Source organism: Chrysemys picta, chromosome 9 (assembly GCF_011386835.1).
Source record: "Chrysemys picta bellii isolate R12L10 chromosome 9, ASM1138683v2, whole genome shotgun sequence".
Lineage (NCBI taxonomy): Eukaryota > Metazoa > Chordata > Testudines > Emydidae > Chrysemys > Chrysemys picta.
Genome location: NC_088799.1, coordinates 84,528,939 through 84,545,941, shown reverse-complemented (window position 1 = coordinate 84,545,941; position 17,003 = coordinate 84,528,939). Strand labels below are relative to the sequence as shown.

Genomic DNA, 17,003 nt, shown 5'->3' with positions numbered 1-17,003 from the left:
TAAATGAGACCCTGTCATTAAAATCCATAGATTCACAGCGCTAAATGACAAATTGCATTTACCACATCACTTAATACACCATTCTTTTATTTTAATATCTTGAAGGTTTTTTATTGCTCTGCAGTGTCTCTGAAGTTTCTCTATGGTTTGAGCCCCAGGCTTTTGTGTCTCCAGTGAAAACTAGTTTGCCACTGACCATTGAACTTTCTGAAAGAAGGAGATTGGTTATTACTGTGGAAATAGATTGTTCTTCCCTTTCTTCTGCATGGTGCCAAAAAGCTGCCACATGTTTCAAAATGTACCCTTACTGCTCACCTTCCTTATCAGAACCTGATTGAACTTTGATATTATATCCCCATTAACTAGAAATTCTTTTCTGAAGTTTTTCCTTAAAGAGATGCTTATTCCTTCAGGAATTATCTTTAGCTTTCTGTCTGCATCTAGGCTGCTAGTCTACGGAATCCCTTCATATTTGTGGCGCTAGGCTCTTCTATTAGTAATTGTAGTTACATACTTAAACAATTTCACATAAGTAATTATGTTTTATGGCCTGTAGCCAAGTTTACTAATTCTGCTTCCTAGAAGCTCCAGAGAAAAATACATATTTAGAACTTGGCTGAAACTTCCCTTCAGCTACTTAATGAGGTTTCCCTAAGGTCAAGACATTCTAACTGAGCAAATAAAGGTGTTTCAGTATGAACAAATTTTGTACCAGATTTTTTTCTACCTGGCTTTCCAAATCTTCTCTTCTGCACCACTGTCTTTCCAGTGGCAACTCTCACAACATCTTCCCTCCAAACAAAGAAGGGAGTAAATGGCCAATTTGATGTGGTAGTGCTATCCTTTATGAGCCTGGTACATATTGTATGGTTGGTGTCTCTTTGAGAGGATGAAGGCCATAGTGAAAACTGCTCAGGCCCCTTTTGTGTTGTCCCCTACTACAAGAACGAGGTGTCCATTGACTACATTAATGGCAGGTTTAAATAGATAAAAATACGGGAAAGCCACAATGTGTGATCAGACTCTGGAATTCACTGCCACAAAGAGGTCAATGAGTCAAACACTGTGACTGGATACTTCTGCAACCAGTCATATTTGTAGTAACGCCAGCTCTATATGGGTAATTATATCTCAGGTTTTGGGGTATTAGCGGATCACCACAAGAGGTCAGGAAGGAATTTCCCCCAATTTACGGCATTGCACAATTTCCTTGTTGCATTCTAGGGGCTTTCCATCTTCTGCTGAAACATCCCTTATTGGTGGCTCTCAGAGGTGTGGGATACTGCATCAGTGGGATTAATGATTAGATCCAGTATGGCAACTCTGCTGGCTACCGAATAACACTTCTGCCCAATGCACAAGTGCCAACAAATCTAACTCCATTCTTGGGCCCAGGCCTCCCATTTAGCAGCCAAAGTGGTGTTCTGCCTCTGCACCAATTGCTCAGAGTTCCCTGGATTTCAGTTCATGGTGTTTATGTTCAGCTACCTTTCCTTTGTCACAGATAGTCTTAGCAAATACAAAGACTGGGATTTGGTGGTGGTGGTGGTGGTGTGTGTGTGTGTGTGTGTGTGGCTTAAGTTAAGCTAAAATGTGAAGCCATTAAACAATACAAGCAACACACATGCCTGCAGAGGTCAATTTAACTGGTATAGCAGCACAAAAATACACAAAGGACCTATGTAACAAAACCTAATCGGCTCTAGCTTGAGGGTTACCAGAACCCATATCATTCAGAATGTTGCTATCACTACATTTCTCCAGTTCAGCATGATTTATTTATTGCAATTGAAGCACAATATTTGTACCCATTAAGCCTTTATGTTTCTTTTTTAGCTTCCTCCATATAAAGTGAGCTGCAGCATTATTATTAAACTGTTCTTGGGGCTAAATGTTCTGAATGTTATTCATGTCTGTGTTTATAACAAAGCAGGGGAGGGAGAAGGTTTAGCTGTGTCTGGTTTGGTTGTCTTGCTTCAAGAAAAACTTTGCAAAAGGAAAAGCTTTCAATGAACACTTGAAATTGCATAATGAAAAGGATCTGGAAATAATTATAAAATCGGAATTAAATCATTTTGAGGATTGTTGTTTATTTTTTTTTTTTACATTTTAAGTTGGCAATGAAGTATAATGACAGTCAGAAATAACCCCGGACGCCTACGCAGGGTATATATAGAGATTGTATTTACTCTGCTGTGCAGGCATCTACTGCAAGATGGCACATTAAAATGTGAGCAGAACAGCAGCACATCTACTCTACTGGATGCCGCAGTGCTGCTACAATCTGATAAACAGTGTTTGAGTGTGGCGTGCATGCTGTGTGCATGTATTATCTCCTCTTTGTAATATTCTGTATTCCAGCCCTTAGTGTCCACTATCTTTGTCTTTATGAAACACTGAAACCGCTAAAGGCTGTGGTTAGACTTGAAGATTGGAAATGTACAGGCTACGCTGGCAAAATTCCTGCAGGGATTAACACAGTTTAGCAAATAACAACTGGTTTGCTTCATAATGTCCCAACTTACAAACTTTTATATGTCTAAACTTTGCTTTGCCATTTTTCATGTGTGTAAGCAGAATGTTTATAGCAGTGATATTTGGCTATATGGAGCTGAGAAGCTACTTTGTCCTGCAGCATTGCTGCTAGGAGTTGTGATGTTTGTATCATGGCATTGCATCAGCAGGACTTTCTATCATCATATATTGATTCATTACAATGACCAAGGGTTATCTGAAGCAGCTATTTTGTGGTTCTCCATATAAGCAATTTTCCAGTGACCCTGTCAGTTTCTTCAGGATTTAATATTTATTTTAAAGTAGAATTAAATTTATAGCCCTTATGGCTGTGAATATAACCTTCAAAACGTGAAATAAATTGTTAATCCATTTTGCAGTGTTGTCTGAAGCTGCAGATAGATTGTGACAGTAGCTTTGAGAGGTTCTTGTCAATTGTGTGTTAACTCTGAAACCTAGTTATGACAGTTTATGGTCCAAACTTTTAAACAGGAGAAGAGAAGCCACTTGCAATATGCATTTTCTCTTTTGCTTGTGAAACTTGCCTATTTTTGCATGCCCAACTACAATGATTTAACAATAATTTAGCATACAAAGCAGCTCTCTTAAATGGATGTTTTGACAACAAAGTGGCCACTTGTCTTCACAATCACCTGATTTCCGTGTGCATGCATGGTAACTGAGAGAAAATGTGGTGCACAGTTGTGCAATACATGCATGCTTAAGCTTCTTTTTAAAAATTTGGTCTTAAAAGTCAATTTTGTTAACTAATTCTCTGATGATAATTTTAGCAGAAACATCCATCTGGGATTATGAGGGAGTTTGGGATTATTTGTGGAACTGGAATGTAGTTACCTTAGCTTTTTCACACCCACACCTACCCACCCTGAAGCAATGCAATATGAAGGCAACATACTTTCTCATTTCTGTTGCTGTGATGACTCCATTTGACACACTTTTCTCCCCTAGCCTCTTCTCTGCATGCCAGGCAAAAATGGTGGTGTTTCCTATTAGAATGAAAGAATCAGTCCTGTGGGCTGCAAAAGAGCTGCATGCAGCCACAGTTCTGGTGGCCTTTAGGAGACAGTGCCATGCCCACCACTTTAATCTATTTTGTACTAATCTGAGTGAGTATTTATTGTACACTGAGGCAAGGGTGTGGTAGTGGATGGAAAATATGTTATGTTCAGTTGTTAGCAACAAATACTGTTTTTAAAGGGACAATTATCTTCAAAATTGCACTTCTGTGTGAACTATTTTTACTTACCCTTACCAGTGTTAATATGTAACATCTAAAATGGGGGAGGGGAATCTTTCTCTTCAGGGTATTTTTGTGCATTTGAAAATACCTGTACAGTTAATTTCCATGTTTCCTATGTATAGTCAGTTTCTCCTGTTTTGTGTAGGTTTTTCACACAACAGTAGAGAAAAAACACTTTTAAACTGCGGAAAATGTGATCTGTAAAACCACATAAATTCTGAGGATGTTGGGGCAGATGTACTGTCTGAAACTCATTTTTTAAACTGACTAGATTTCAAGTTGGGTACAGTCCTTTTATTTTGAAAACTTGCCCAGATGTTGTTATGATGAATGAGATACAAACTATTAAAAATGTATCTGAGTTTTATTGTATTTTAAGTCAACAGTGAATTTCTATAGTGAAAATCCTCAGAATGGTAACTTTCAAATGTTCAGGTGCTCAGTAACGTGGAGTTAGATGGGGCATGAGTATTTATTGGTTTGTATTGATTTTAAACTGTGCTTTTTTTCTTTCTGCTATTTCAGTATATTTTTATTGCTTTATTAGACCACTAATCTTACTAGTAGTGAGCATTTTTGTTTCATTTTTGTTTATTGGCCTTATTTAATGTTGACTGAATTCTACTTTGAATAAAAACAGAGAAGCCAAGAAATAAATTATAGCATTCTTGATACCTAGAGGTTTTGGCTGCAAATTTAAAATGGCTATTGGATATTGCCAGTCACATTTGACCGATGCATATAATGACCCCAACCACTAAGCGTGTGTTAAATCACCAATTACAGTAACAATAACAATGTCCACTAAAGGTATGTCCACAGAGGAGAGAAAAGGGTGTTTTCTCACTATATGTTCACTAGAGTTAGTTGTTGTGTGGAAAAATCCTGCTGAAGGTAAGGCAATTTGTGGGTATCACACATGTTAGCAGGTAGAGGTAAACACTAAGGGAGGAAGCTTTGGGATTACCTCAACCTACTAATATGTTAAAACTACAAACTGCCTTGTCTTTACTAGGATTTTACCTCCTGTTAGATACCACATGCTAGGTAACTTGGTGAAAACATTTTTCCTGATGAACACGAGTCTAATCTTATTCCCATTGAATTTGACGGGAGCTTTTATTTTGGGGAGGAGAATCAAGCCCTTACATAACACCTCTTATTCCTAGATCTTAAAAACTCTTTAAAAACTCTACTGCTACTTCATGACACCACTGTGAGATAGAGAAATTGAGACTTAGGAGCTAGGAGACTTCATTAAATTGACTAAAAGTTAAATGGACAGATCTAGGAGTAAAATTCAGGAGTCTCAACAGCCAGACACCTGCTCGGTCCACTTGACTCTACTTTCTTTTAAAATTCAGACTCTGTCTATGCAGAGACGGAAGGAAGTTCAGCAATGAAGATGGAATTCCATCCTCTGCTCACCCTCTCTGTGTTGTTATGAGCAATTACAGAACATATGGTATGTAAGAATTACCCGCTCTTCAGTGAGATCCCAGCAAAATCTCAGCATAACAGGGTGAGTTACGTTCAGAGATTAACTGTTGTATTGCTGAGTTTCCATCTCTTAAGATTACTTGAATGCATATGGTTCTATTCTCCTCCCCCCCCCTCCCGATAGCATATTTTTTTTGAGAGAGAGCGATAGAGATACAGAGAGAGAGAGAGAGAGAGAGAACTCTTTGGGAGCCATATCGTTTCAAGAGCTTTTACACACATTTTAAATGACTGATAGAGGAACCAAAGCTTCATATACTGGATTTTGTGCATGCCAAGCTGACCTTCAGCATGCATTGAGGGTCACCAGCCCCCTTGACAGGAATATATAAAAGTGAGCTTTTGAAGACAAGAGCCTTGCTGGCTATCCCGTATCTTCACAATGCTTTTCCAAAGTGAGGCCTGTTAACCCATTTCTGACTTTTGTGTTTTTGGAGCTGTTATGCTGATCTTGGGTGTTACATTTATTTCTATGTATTCCTTAGCATGGGCTTGGTTTATACTTAAAAGATAGAAAGAGGGAACAAAAATATTTGCTGTACATGCATGCCTGGTCTCAAATATTAATGACTAATCTAAAACCAAAAAGGGCTTTCCAATAGAGCCTTACAGTGGGGCTGGGATCTGCAGGTCCCACAAGATCCACTGCCATAATAGCAGAGTGGGTAAAATTTTATTGCAGGTGGGATTGGGTGGGCAAAAAAACCAAGAGACTTTGTGGGAAAACTCTAAATCTCTGTGAGTTTCATAAATAGAATTTCAGCGATGTAAATCAAGTTTTTCTTTTCTTTTAAATAAAGGTTTTAATACTTAAATTTAAGTGAGGGATAGAAAGATATTTAATATTTATTATAGCAGGAGTTAAAGTATTTTTACATGGTTTAAGCAAGATTTGTTTTATTCTTTTAGTGATAAAAATTGTGTCTGAATTCTGTTTATATAATATATTATCTGACAGGTGGTTTTTTTTTTGGTAGCATGGGGGAATCGCTCTCTTGCGGGATCTAAGGTTTTTGTCAGTGGGAGCAGTATAAAAAGCAAGAAACAACGTTGGAGCGGGTGGGAGTGAATATTGCAGGGTGGGACAGAAGCAGGATTAAAAAAATAGTCCTGCACAGGGTGCTACTTTCCAACTCTACCTTCTGTGAAAAGGAGACCAATTCAGAATAATGTGTAGGTCACATTATTAATAAAATGAAAAATGATAAAACTAAGCCATCTGTTATGGGCACAATAAAAGTATATAATCTACCCAACAAAGGCGTTTTCAAATATTCCTGTTACTTAAAAATTGATCACATTCATTATGAATGTTTGTTTTATAATTTTCTCTCCTATTCAAGCTCTTTCCCCACCCAATAAACCCTAAACCAACAAACATACACTCAGAGGACCTATACCATATTCTTGACTAATCACTGCAAGACGAGACACATTTAGGGGTTATAAATACACAAAAACCTGCTTGGAACTACAGTCTGGATTTTTTTTTTTTTTTTTTTTTTGCAGTTGCAATTTAATTCCTGCTTAGAAATTTTTTGTAATCCCAACATATAGTCCAGGGTTTTGAATTTCTATGCCACATTTCAGTCCCAAGCAAATGTTCACAGCAGATTTATAACCCCCGTGAAAATAGGGTTTTATAGAGAAATGCTATGACAGACTTATAATACGAATGCCCATTAACGTTTGTTATAAATTAGAGACAGTACACAGTGATTTATTTTTTAATTCTGTCCCCTCTTTAAAAAAAATCCAGCTATCTGATTCTGAATGTTGATTTTTTAACTTCCTGTGGGTAAAATGTGCCTCTCCTCTTCCGTATCCTTTTTTTGATTTGTATTTTCATTTGCTGTTGCAAAATACTAGTTTCCTCCCTCTGCAATTTTGAAACCTTTTCCCTGTCTAGGATTTTCACATCTGAATCACTGGTGATTAATACAAATCTGCCACTGGTGTAAGTAGGCACAATGCTTTTGTCTGTAATGGAATTGTGTCTGTATCTGCAAGCAGCGAATTTGGTCCCTTTTCTGTAACTACAAAATGGTTAATGATGCAGTAAGACATTCAGGAACTGGAACTAACTACTATCTGCCAACATTCTAGTTTTCAGGAGTTTTTGAGTAAAGTTACAATGGGTATATTAACTAAAAGTATAACAATTCTCACATTCCATTAGTATTTTTTTTAAATAGCAATTGAGTGCTACTATACAAACACTAGGGTGCCAAAAATGTTAGCAGAAGATGATATACTTGTAATGTTTTCTCTGCCTAAAAAAACCTTTCAAACTCAAACTGAGAAGCAGACAATACCTAGGAATCAGTCCACGCCTGAAATGCAGCCACCTCTGAAGTGAATCAAATCAGCTGTTTAACTGTGCACAGTAATTCAGCTCAACAGTTTAGGACACAAAGTGAAGAATATGGTATCCAACGGAAACTGTAGGGTGCATTGAGGCCTTGTCTCCACTTGCAGTGGCATGTAGGCAGAGCCTTCTGTGGTGTTTAGATGTTGCTTGTAATTATTAGAACTGGGAGCACTGGCTGTTGGGAGTCTGAAAGGACAGGAAACAGGAAGGAGGAGGGAGGAGTTGAGGAGGCTGAGTGAGAGCTACCGAAGGTGCAGCAGCAGCTTGGTAAAGAGGCTTCCACTTTAAAAATAAAAGTCCTGTTGAAGTTTGTTAGTACCTTGCCTGGTTACTACAACACCTTCCTAGGTAGGGTTACCATTCGTCCGGATTTACCCGGACATGTCCTCCTTTTTGTGCTAAAAATAGCGTCCGGGGGGAATTTGTAAAGCACTCACAATGTCCGGGATTTCCCCCCTCCCCCGGCAGAGCAGAGCGAGCAGCTGGGAGGGCTGCAGGAAAGTCCCGGGCTGGACTCAGGAGCAGCTGGAGAGGAGCTCCGCCCTGCATTCTGAGCAAGTGTATCAGCACAAAGTGCAGCCCTCCCCTTTTGCAACTGGGAGCGGTTTCTGCCATGCAGCGTAGCAAAACGGGAGCGAGAGCACTTTGTGCTGATACAAGTGCAGCTCTCCCCTGCAGCCCGGTCCGGCAGCACTGTGCAGGGCCAGGGACCGGGTTTTGTTGTGCTGGGGAGCTTAGCCACGTGTCCGGCTTGCACAGAGCCCAACACCCTGTTCTGAGCAGCAGGGTAAGGGGGGGCAGGAGAAGGGGCAGGGAGGTTCTGGAGGGGGCAGTCAAGAAACGGGGGGGGGCTTTTTGGGGGGAGTGGAGAAAGTTTTGGGCAGTCAGGGTACAGGTAGGGGGTAGGGTCCTGGTGGGCAGTTGGGGGGGGTCTTAGGAGGGGGCAGTTAGGGGACAAGGAACAGGGAGTCTTAGGTAGGGGGTGGGGTTCTGGAGGGCAGTTAGGAGCAGGGGTCCCAGGAGGGGGCAGTCAGGGGACAAGGAGCGGGGGGGTGGGGGGCTGGGAGTTCTGGGGGGGGAGCTGTCAGGGGGCAGGAGTGCGGAGAGGGATTGGAGCAGTCAGGGGACAGGGAGCAGAGGGGTTTAGATGGGTTGGGAGTTCTGGGGGGGCTGTCAGGGGGTGGGGAGTGGTTGGATGGGGCGTGGGAGTCCCAGGGGTCTGTCTGGGGGTGGGGGTGTGGATAAAGTTTGGGGCAGTCAGGGGACAAGAGGCAGGGAGGCTTAGATAGGGAGTGGAGTCCTGGGGGGCAGTTAGGGGTAGGGGTCCCAGGAGGGGGTAGTCAGGGGACAAGGAACGGGGGGAGGGTTGGGAGGTCAGGGGGGGGCGGGAAGTGGGAGGGGCAGGGGCGGGGCTAGGGCGGGGCTCCTCCCGTCCTCTTTTTTGCTCGCTGAAATATGGTAACCCTATTCCTAGGGGATGGCGAACCGGGGCGACTGCTCTGGGCCCCGTGCTTTGGGGTGGGCCCTGCGGGCGGGCGCAATTGCCTGGTACCACATGGGCGGCAGGTGAAGCACTGGCTGAGGAAGGCTACCCCCAGCCCTTCCCCTTCCACGTGAGGGAGAGCGCGCCAGGAGGGAAAGCGCATGGCAGCACTGCTGCAGCCTCCCCAGTCCCAGAGCGCCGGGAGGGAGAGCGCGTGGTGCTGCCACAGCCTCCCCAGCCCCGGGAAGGTGGGTGGTGTGGCCCCAGTGTGGTCCTGGGGGGGGGCAGAGTGTGGGCAGGGGAGTTGCTGGAGTCTTTCCCCATTGCCTTCAGTCTAGCAATGGATTACTTCCAGAGCCTTTCACTGGGGTGTGGAAAGGCTTCAGCAGCGGGACATTACACTGCTAAAAATATCAGTGTAGACATGGGAGGCACTGCTTGGGTGTATAGAAAGCCATGTAGACAATACCCTGTGGTTCTGATGTGTCTGTACTAGGGTTGCCAGGTATCCAGTTTTCACACGGCTGACTGGACTGTTAAAAGTCTGGTCAGTGGCGCAGGCAGGATCCCTACCCAGCTCCGTGCGACTCCAGGGAAGCTGCTGGCATCTCCATCTGGCTCCTAGGCAGAGGGACAGCCATGGGGGCTCTGAGCGCTGCCCCTGCCCCCAGCGCCAGCTCAGCTGCTCCCATTGGCCAGGAACTGCAGCCAATGGGAACTGAGGGGGCAGTGCCTGCAGGCACAGGCAGCGCAGAGAGCCATGTGGTTGCACCTCTGCTTAGGAGCCAGAAGGAGATGCTGGCAGCTTCCCGAGAGTCGCCTGAGGTAAGCGCTGCCCTGAGACCGCACCCCCTCCTGTACCCCAATCCAGAGCTCCCTCCTGCACCCTAAACCTTCATCTCTGGCCCCACCCCAGGGGCCCAAACCCCACCCCATCCCAGATCCCCCTCCTGCATCCTGAACCCCTCATTTCTGGCCCTTCACTGGAGCCCGCACCCCCTCCCCAGAGCCCATACCTCCTCCTGCACCCCAACCCCCGCCTCAGTCCAGAGCCCCCTCCCACACCCTAACCCCTTGCCCCAGCCAGGAGCCCTCTCCTGCACCCCATGCCCCTCATCTCTGGCCCCACCCCAGAGCCCATACCCGCAGCAGGAGCCCTCACCGCCACTTCGTCCAGCCCAACCCAACCCAATCCAATCCAGCCCAACCCCCTGCCCCACACTGGTGAAAATGAGCACATGAGCGAGGGTGGGGGAGAGCGAGCGATGGAGGGAGGGGGTGGAGTGAGTGGGGGGCATGGTCTCGGAAAAGGGACGGGGCAGGGGGCGGGGCAAGAGTGTTTGGTTTTCTGCAAATAGAAAGCTGGCAACCCTAGTCTGTACTCTACTTGCCTAAGCAGTGCCTCACCATCTATTTATACCCATGCTAGCTGAGTGTGACGTATCTGTACTTTACATGCTGCCAGAAGTGTAGACCTACCTTTAGTCCTGGGGAATGTAACTGCTCAGTTATGAATTGGAATTGAGCCAGGACACAAGGATTTACACCCATATACATCATTAAAGTTGCATGCGATGTTTAATGAGTGCAAGTTGTCTGGATCTGTGTTTCATGTTTCATCTAAAAGATGGCATACTTCGCATAGGGCCCCTTAGCATCGTTCAGTGACATAGGTTCCGGGCAGACCAGGGATACTACCTTTTAAAAATAAATATATAGCGTGCTTTTCCGTATAGTCTTCACTTCATGGAGACAGTTGACATTCTCTAATTTTTCTATAGAATGATGATTGGGTTGCAAGTGTATTCAATTACAAAAGTGAGGAACACTGTTTAAGGACATAATGCTTGGATGGAATACATACTGCCATCTGGTGAATGTGAATGGTGCCCGATTGTGTCTAATTTTTCTTTTTAGACTCTGAACCCTGTGTCGTCTTCAGTATTCAAGTGATAATCTCTGACTCTCCTAATTTTCACTGACTAATAATGGTGATTAACCTTTTCAATTTTGACATTATAGATAATAAATCAAGCTTATTGCTATCCTATATGCAATGGTACGAGTTTTTAAATTATAACAAAACAAGGGCTAAAAATACAGCACTGATGATATCCAGTGGTCGTCTTGAAATATCTTGTAAATCAGCACTAATTACTATGCAGTTAAGAGAATTTTAAAAGGTATTGATGTAAGCCTCCGGATATCATCTCAGTGCAAACATGGATCTTGTACCTAGACATTAGAAGTGATTTTAACAATCTGTTTATAGTATTGGATCTTTTGCTGTTGCATTGATATTTTCAGGTTCCTTTCTCACTGTTTTCTTTTTTTGCTGAAGAAACAAATCCCTTTAGAATGGAAGTTTCAAAAGGTTAAGGGAGGGGGGAGGGTGTGGTGGTGGAAAGAACAGAAAAATCCACACTCCTGTCTTCTCTCCTCCATTGCTATGCCAGATGGAACTTCCAGAGCTGCACATTGTGGTTTTCTATTTCTGGCATCATTTAGTCATGATGGTGCAGTGCCTCTCCTGAGGGACACACGAGTTCCCATTTACATAGCCATCCCTGTATATTCAAGAGCAAAGGGCTCATATTTGCAATTTCTGTTGTTTCTAAAATATAATTTTTATGAAGATCTACTGGAATCATGGGTTGTTAAGTATTTGCTTTCTGGCAGAGCCATCTGATCACAGCTAAAAATGTGTAACCATCAGAAATGGCACATAGGAAAACAACTTGTCACTACCAGGCTAAGATGCAGGCATCTCTTTATCCTTTTATGTGTGTGTGTGCGGGTGCGCATTTCTCTTTACATTCCACCCCTCTCCCCAAAGACTCTATCCAGACGATAATGCACAGGCTACCCAACATACGACAGGTATCATTTGCTTAGGTTTAATTTGTCACACTGCATCAGAGTGCCGGGAGTCACATGATAGCTGGAGACCTAACTGTGGTTTCGTTCTTGGAGATATTGTTAATTAAATTTTTTATGAAGGAGCTGAGGCACACTAGCAGTGATCTCCTTTCAAGCAGAAATGTAGCAGGCAGTTCCCAAAGAGACCTCATCTGCTCTCTTCCCTATGAAAATCAATTAGTGTTATGAATGTGTTATAGCTTAAAAAAAAATCTGTCATGATGGAGAAGTTGTTACACCTTATAACAGTAAAGGGAAACATATCTTCCTGCTTCCTCTTCCCCAGTCTTCTCTCCTGCTTTGGAGGCTACTCATTCATGAGGGTGCCCATTTGAACTTAATTCTTGGTCAGATTATTTTTCCACCTACAGGAAAAAAAAGAACCCACATGTGCCTTTAGCTTTGTGGTGACAGTCTGGTAAATGCATTGGAGGGTACTGCTCAGATTCTTAATGTTCTGGAAACACCCCCATGTGTGGGCATGGGAGTCACTAAGGTTCCAGTTTCTTTTGTGTACCAAATAACTCTCATGGTTCAGTGAGCAACCCAAGGTTCACACCTAGAGGTGGTGTTTTAATAGATTTTATAATGGGGTAGCAGTTTGTGCTTTTGCTTAAATGTTTTTTTATCTGTCTCTTTCATCTCTGCACTGTAAACACTATCTCATGGTTAACAATTGTTTTCTGAATGCATCTTTGTGGGGATGGGAGGGAAATAATATTTGAGCCTTCCATACAAGCATAAATGCTGATTTCTTCCTGCGTTTTTGGCTAAGCAGAGCAGTGCACCGGGGAGACCTTAAATATTCTACTTTTGCACTACGTATGTTTGATAGTTCTATATTGCTTACAGACAAAATATCATTTTCACAGCATGACAGCATTACTAGAGTAAATTACTTCAACCAATCAAAAATGGTGACAATTTTAGTATATATTTTTGCTTAAGCCTTTATTCTGTGTTGTCACTGATACAGTATGTGTCAACTTGAATCTGCCTGGGGTACCTTTCTGAAAAAGGTGTATTTTTAGATATTTATTAGTTATTAATCTGTAATCATGTAAAAAGTTGCTTCAGATACAAACCAAAACTCGTAACTTAAAGGGTGTGCTGATTTTGCCTCTTTGCATTTGGTACTGGAATTTTACTACATATATTGTTGTACATTCTAGTCACTTCTTCCACTGTTTACCATGTCACAGGAATCACTTTCTCCCATGCAAAATGTATGATTGCACAGCCAGTGACCTTTTAAAAAATGCAACATTGCTTTCCTCCAATCAGTACTTTTTAAATTAATGCAGGTATTTATCCATTTATTGTTTCCCACATTCAGATCTTGAAAGCAAGACCGCCATTCCCACTGCATCAACAACAAAAAAATTAACCTCCTTGGGTTGTCAGTCACCTGACAGAGGCCTTTATAGGTGGAGATGAAGAAAGAAACTAGCTTTGAACTCATGATTCACAAAGTCAATTCATCACAAGTGTCTAGCATGCAGGATGAGGCTGGCTGCTCCATGGCAGGTAGACAGCTTTACAAATTGAAGACTGAAACTTATAAGTACATAGGCTCTGAAATCGTCCCTGTCTTGACCAGAAATAAAGCACTGAACAGAACAGGAATGGGATCTTTATTCAGTTCTAGTAGTTCACAGTTAGATGGATTTAAAAGAAAAAAGCAGTATTCCAGGCAGTATACAAAGCTCTTTCTGCACTGTACTGCAGCTGGCAGTAAAGCCAGGAGGGAGGAGGAAGGCATGTTAAATAGAGAAATTGACCACCAGATGCCTTTGCTTCAGAAATATCCAGTGTTTGGCATGCATTTGGTAGTTGCAGTTGCCAAACTCATGTTAGTTGGGTAAGATACAGGAAGAGGATATAGTTCAGGGCTGGGTCCTTAACTCTTAGTTTCTCTTCTGTAAAATGGAGTTAATAATTCTTAGCAGTCTTAAAGGAGTATTGTGAGGATAAGTTAATGTTTGGGAAGTGCTTTGAGAAGTGCTACTGTGTGAAAGAGCTTTTCATTAAGTATAGTAGAACTTCTCTTTTTCACTGTCATAACTGGAAGACACATTCCAAATGTGTGTATTTTGCAAATTAGTGAGTAAGGCCATTAGGCATGTGTTTAAGTGCTGTGCTGAACCAGGGCCTAACGGAGCAAGCAAAAGATGAATTGTATTTTCCTTTTTGTGGGATTCCTCTGTGTTTTGTATGGTATGGAGCACCTTGTTGGCTCTTAATTAATCAAGAGGAGCCATGAGTGTTGCACCATGAAGGAAAAAACACACAAATATAAGCAGATACATTAAAAGGGAACAGTCATATGGAAGAAACCTGTTCCTTAAAAGGTTGTTGTTTTTATTTTAAATTTTTTGTTAAATTAGGGTTACCATACGTCCGGATTTCCCCGGACATGTCTGGCTTTTTGGTGCTCAAATCCCCATCCGGGGGAACAGGGGAATGGGGGGGGGGCCCCTCGGGCTTCCCTTGTGGGCGGGGACCCCCCCCGGCCACTGGGGGACCCTTCCTGTGGCCCCGTTGCCCCGTGCAGCTTGGAACCGGGGAACGTGCTCGGCGGCAGGAAGGAAGCTGCGGCCGGGGCTGCAGGGACCCGCGCTGCCGAGCGTCTGAAGCCCCCAGCAGGCAGAGGCTGCCGGGTGAGCGGGGAAACAGGGCAGGTGGGGGCATAGAGGCTGCAGGGGCAGGGCAGGTGGGGGGGTGCAGGGGCTGCAGGGCGAGTGGGGAACAGGGGTCTCAGAGGCTGTAGGGGCGGGGGGGTGTGCAGAGGCTGCAGGGGCAAGGGGTGCAGGGCAAGTGAGGAGCAGGGGTCACAGAGGCTGCAGGGGCAGGGGGTGCAGGGGCAGGGCAGGCGGGGGGCGCAGAGGCTGCAGGGCGAGTGGGGAGCACGGAAGCACTTAGCAACCCCCAACCAAGATCAGAGGGGGAGGGAGGAGGGGGAATGCAGGAGGCAGAGTTGGGGCAGGGGCTTTGGGGCTGGGGCGGGGGTGGGGAAGGGGCGGAGTTGGGGCAGGGCCAGGCCCCCGTGGAGTGTCCTCTTTTTTCAGTGTTGAAATATGGTAACCCTAGTTAAATCATCTGACGTTTGAAAAATGTTAGTCTTCTGAATTTCACTCTCTAGCATACATTGTGTCCTGTAGTTTTTCTAATTCAACAAAAGGCGACATGCCTACTTTTTCCTGTTTGTTTCACGGTCTGGGCATAAACTCCATTGAAACTGTTAGCAGGAAGATACATGTACCCCAGTGTATTGTAGCTGCTGGTGGCTCTTCTTGCAAAACAGTTTGAAGAGCTTATTGCCCATGTCCAACACCAAAATGACAGTGACTGTTCTTGTCGTCAGTTCTTTGGTGGATTTTAAACATTTACATTAAAAAAGAAATAGAATATTGAGGATCCAGAAGTAGTTCCAAACCAGATTATAATAAATTTCAGTGACTACAGACCACTGAATTTTGCTTGTCAGCGGTTGAGCATGTCTTTAATTGAGCTGGTAAGAAGAAATGGGGGAATGGTGTAGCTTGCAGCTTTCAGAGGATATTATCCTGCATGGTTGCTCTGTACTGGATGGAATTACAGTGACCATCCTAATCTATCCAGTATTAAAGTTATTACACAGGAAGCAATTGAGGAGCTACATCAAGTAGTGGGCAAAATATGATATTTCTATTTACTACAAATGGCTATGCAGACTCACAAGGTTTTTGTGTGAGAGAATAAATAGGGCCAAAATGTACAAAATGTGACCATATATATAAATATGCTGCAAAAGTGGCATTACGTGGTATGCTCTGATATCCTCTCTGAGAATAGTTCTATGCAAGTGTTCTCACATATGCCGTTTCTGCTAAGAGTAGGAATCATTTGTGCATAGGTTCCCATCATGGTTTTTGAGCCCTGTCTACCTATGAAATCAATCTCTCTCTCTCTCCTTATGCACAGTTGTTTCATTTGAGATTGTATGGGTTATTCTTGCTCTCAGTCATCATACTGGATGTTCTGGGAATGGGAAGCTGGGTGTTCAGTGGCATCATGTTCTGCTTTAACATCCATTTTTTCTCACTGTCCTGTGCCAGAGTCTGTTGACTTTCCCAAGTAAGTGGGGGTGATGGAGAGGAATATGTGTGCCTTGCCTGGGAGATGGCTCTATGGGGCTGATATTGTTCAGCATGTTGTATATTTTGTTCTTAAATTGTTGAAATGTGACTCTATCCACAGAATATTATTTGGTTGCTTTCTGTATTTTTAATGATACATTCCATTTTCAAAAACCAGACCAAAACAACAAAACACGTTCAGAGCATTTAGGTTGCTTACCCCATTAAGCTGGCTTCTCATTACAATATAACCTTTAACTGACTGATCACAAACTATTTGGACAGTGTTCAAATTTATTTCTATCCTTGCTGTTCAAGGGGTACTGGACTCCAGCCTCATTCGTTGCAAACTATCCAAACTGCAAACTGAATGAGACGGGTCCCCTGGATCCCTGCCTAATTTACAACACATCATCCATCCTGTCCACTGAGGACCCAAACAATGTCTCTGTAACACCCGTGTGAATTCAGAATTTGCCATATCATCATTGAAAATAGAATTAAGTACCAAGTAAGGCACAGATGAGTAAATCTTTCTCATTCGTTATGTGTCCCTGCTTCACTCCATGCTCGCCATCCAACCTGCATACTGAAGGAGGCAGTGATCCTGTAGAAAAGGTAATATATGATCACATAAAGACTGTATTGTAATGCATGTAAAGAAGCGGTCAGAATTAAGATTACACAGCTGGCCTTAATTTTGACAGCTTCAGATTCTGAGTGCTATACAGTCTTAATGTTATTTAAACATAGATTTTCTTTGTGTATGGAATTTTGTAGGGTTTTAAAAAAGAAAATTGGGATATAAAGTCCATCCTGTGAAATGGTTTGCTAGGC

At 43.1% G+C, this 17,003-nt stretch overlaps 1 protein-coding gene across 8 annotated transcripts in view; it reads left to right on the top strand.

Moving 5' to 3' along the window:
• NEXMIF (neurite extension and migration factor) overlaps positions 1-17,003 on the top strand; it is a 243,365-nt gene that overhangs the window by 34,641 nt on the left and 191,721 nt on the right. For 2 of the 8 annotated variants that reach the window (XM_065556593.1, XM_042851037.2), the window contains exon 2: positions 5,140-5,297. The exons of the other annotated variants lie outside the window; for them this stretch is intronic. The gene's annotated coding sequence lies outside the window, so the exon portion shown is untranslated. The remainder of the gene's footprint in view (positions 1-5,139; positions 5,298-17,003) is intronic. 8 annotated transcript variants of the gene reach the window in all.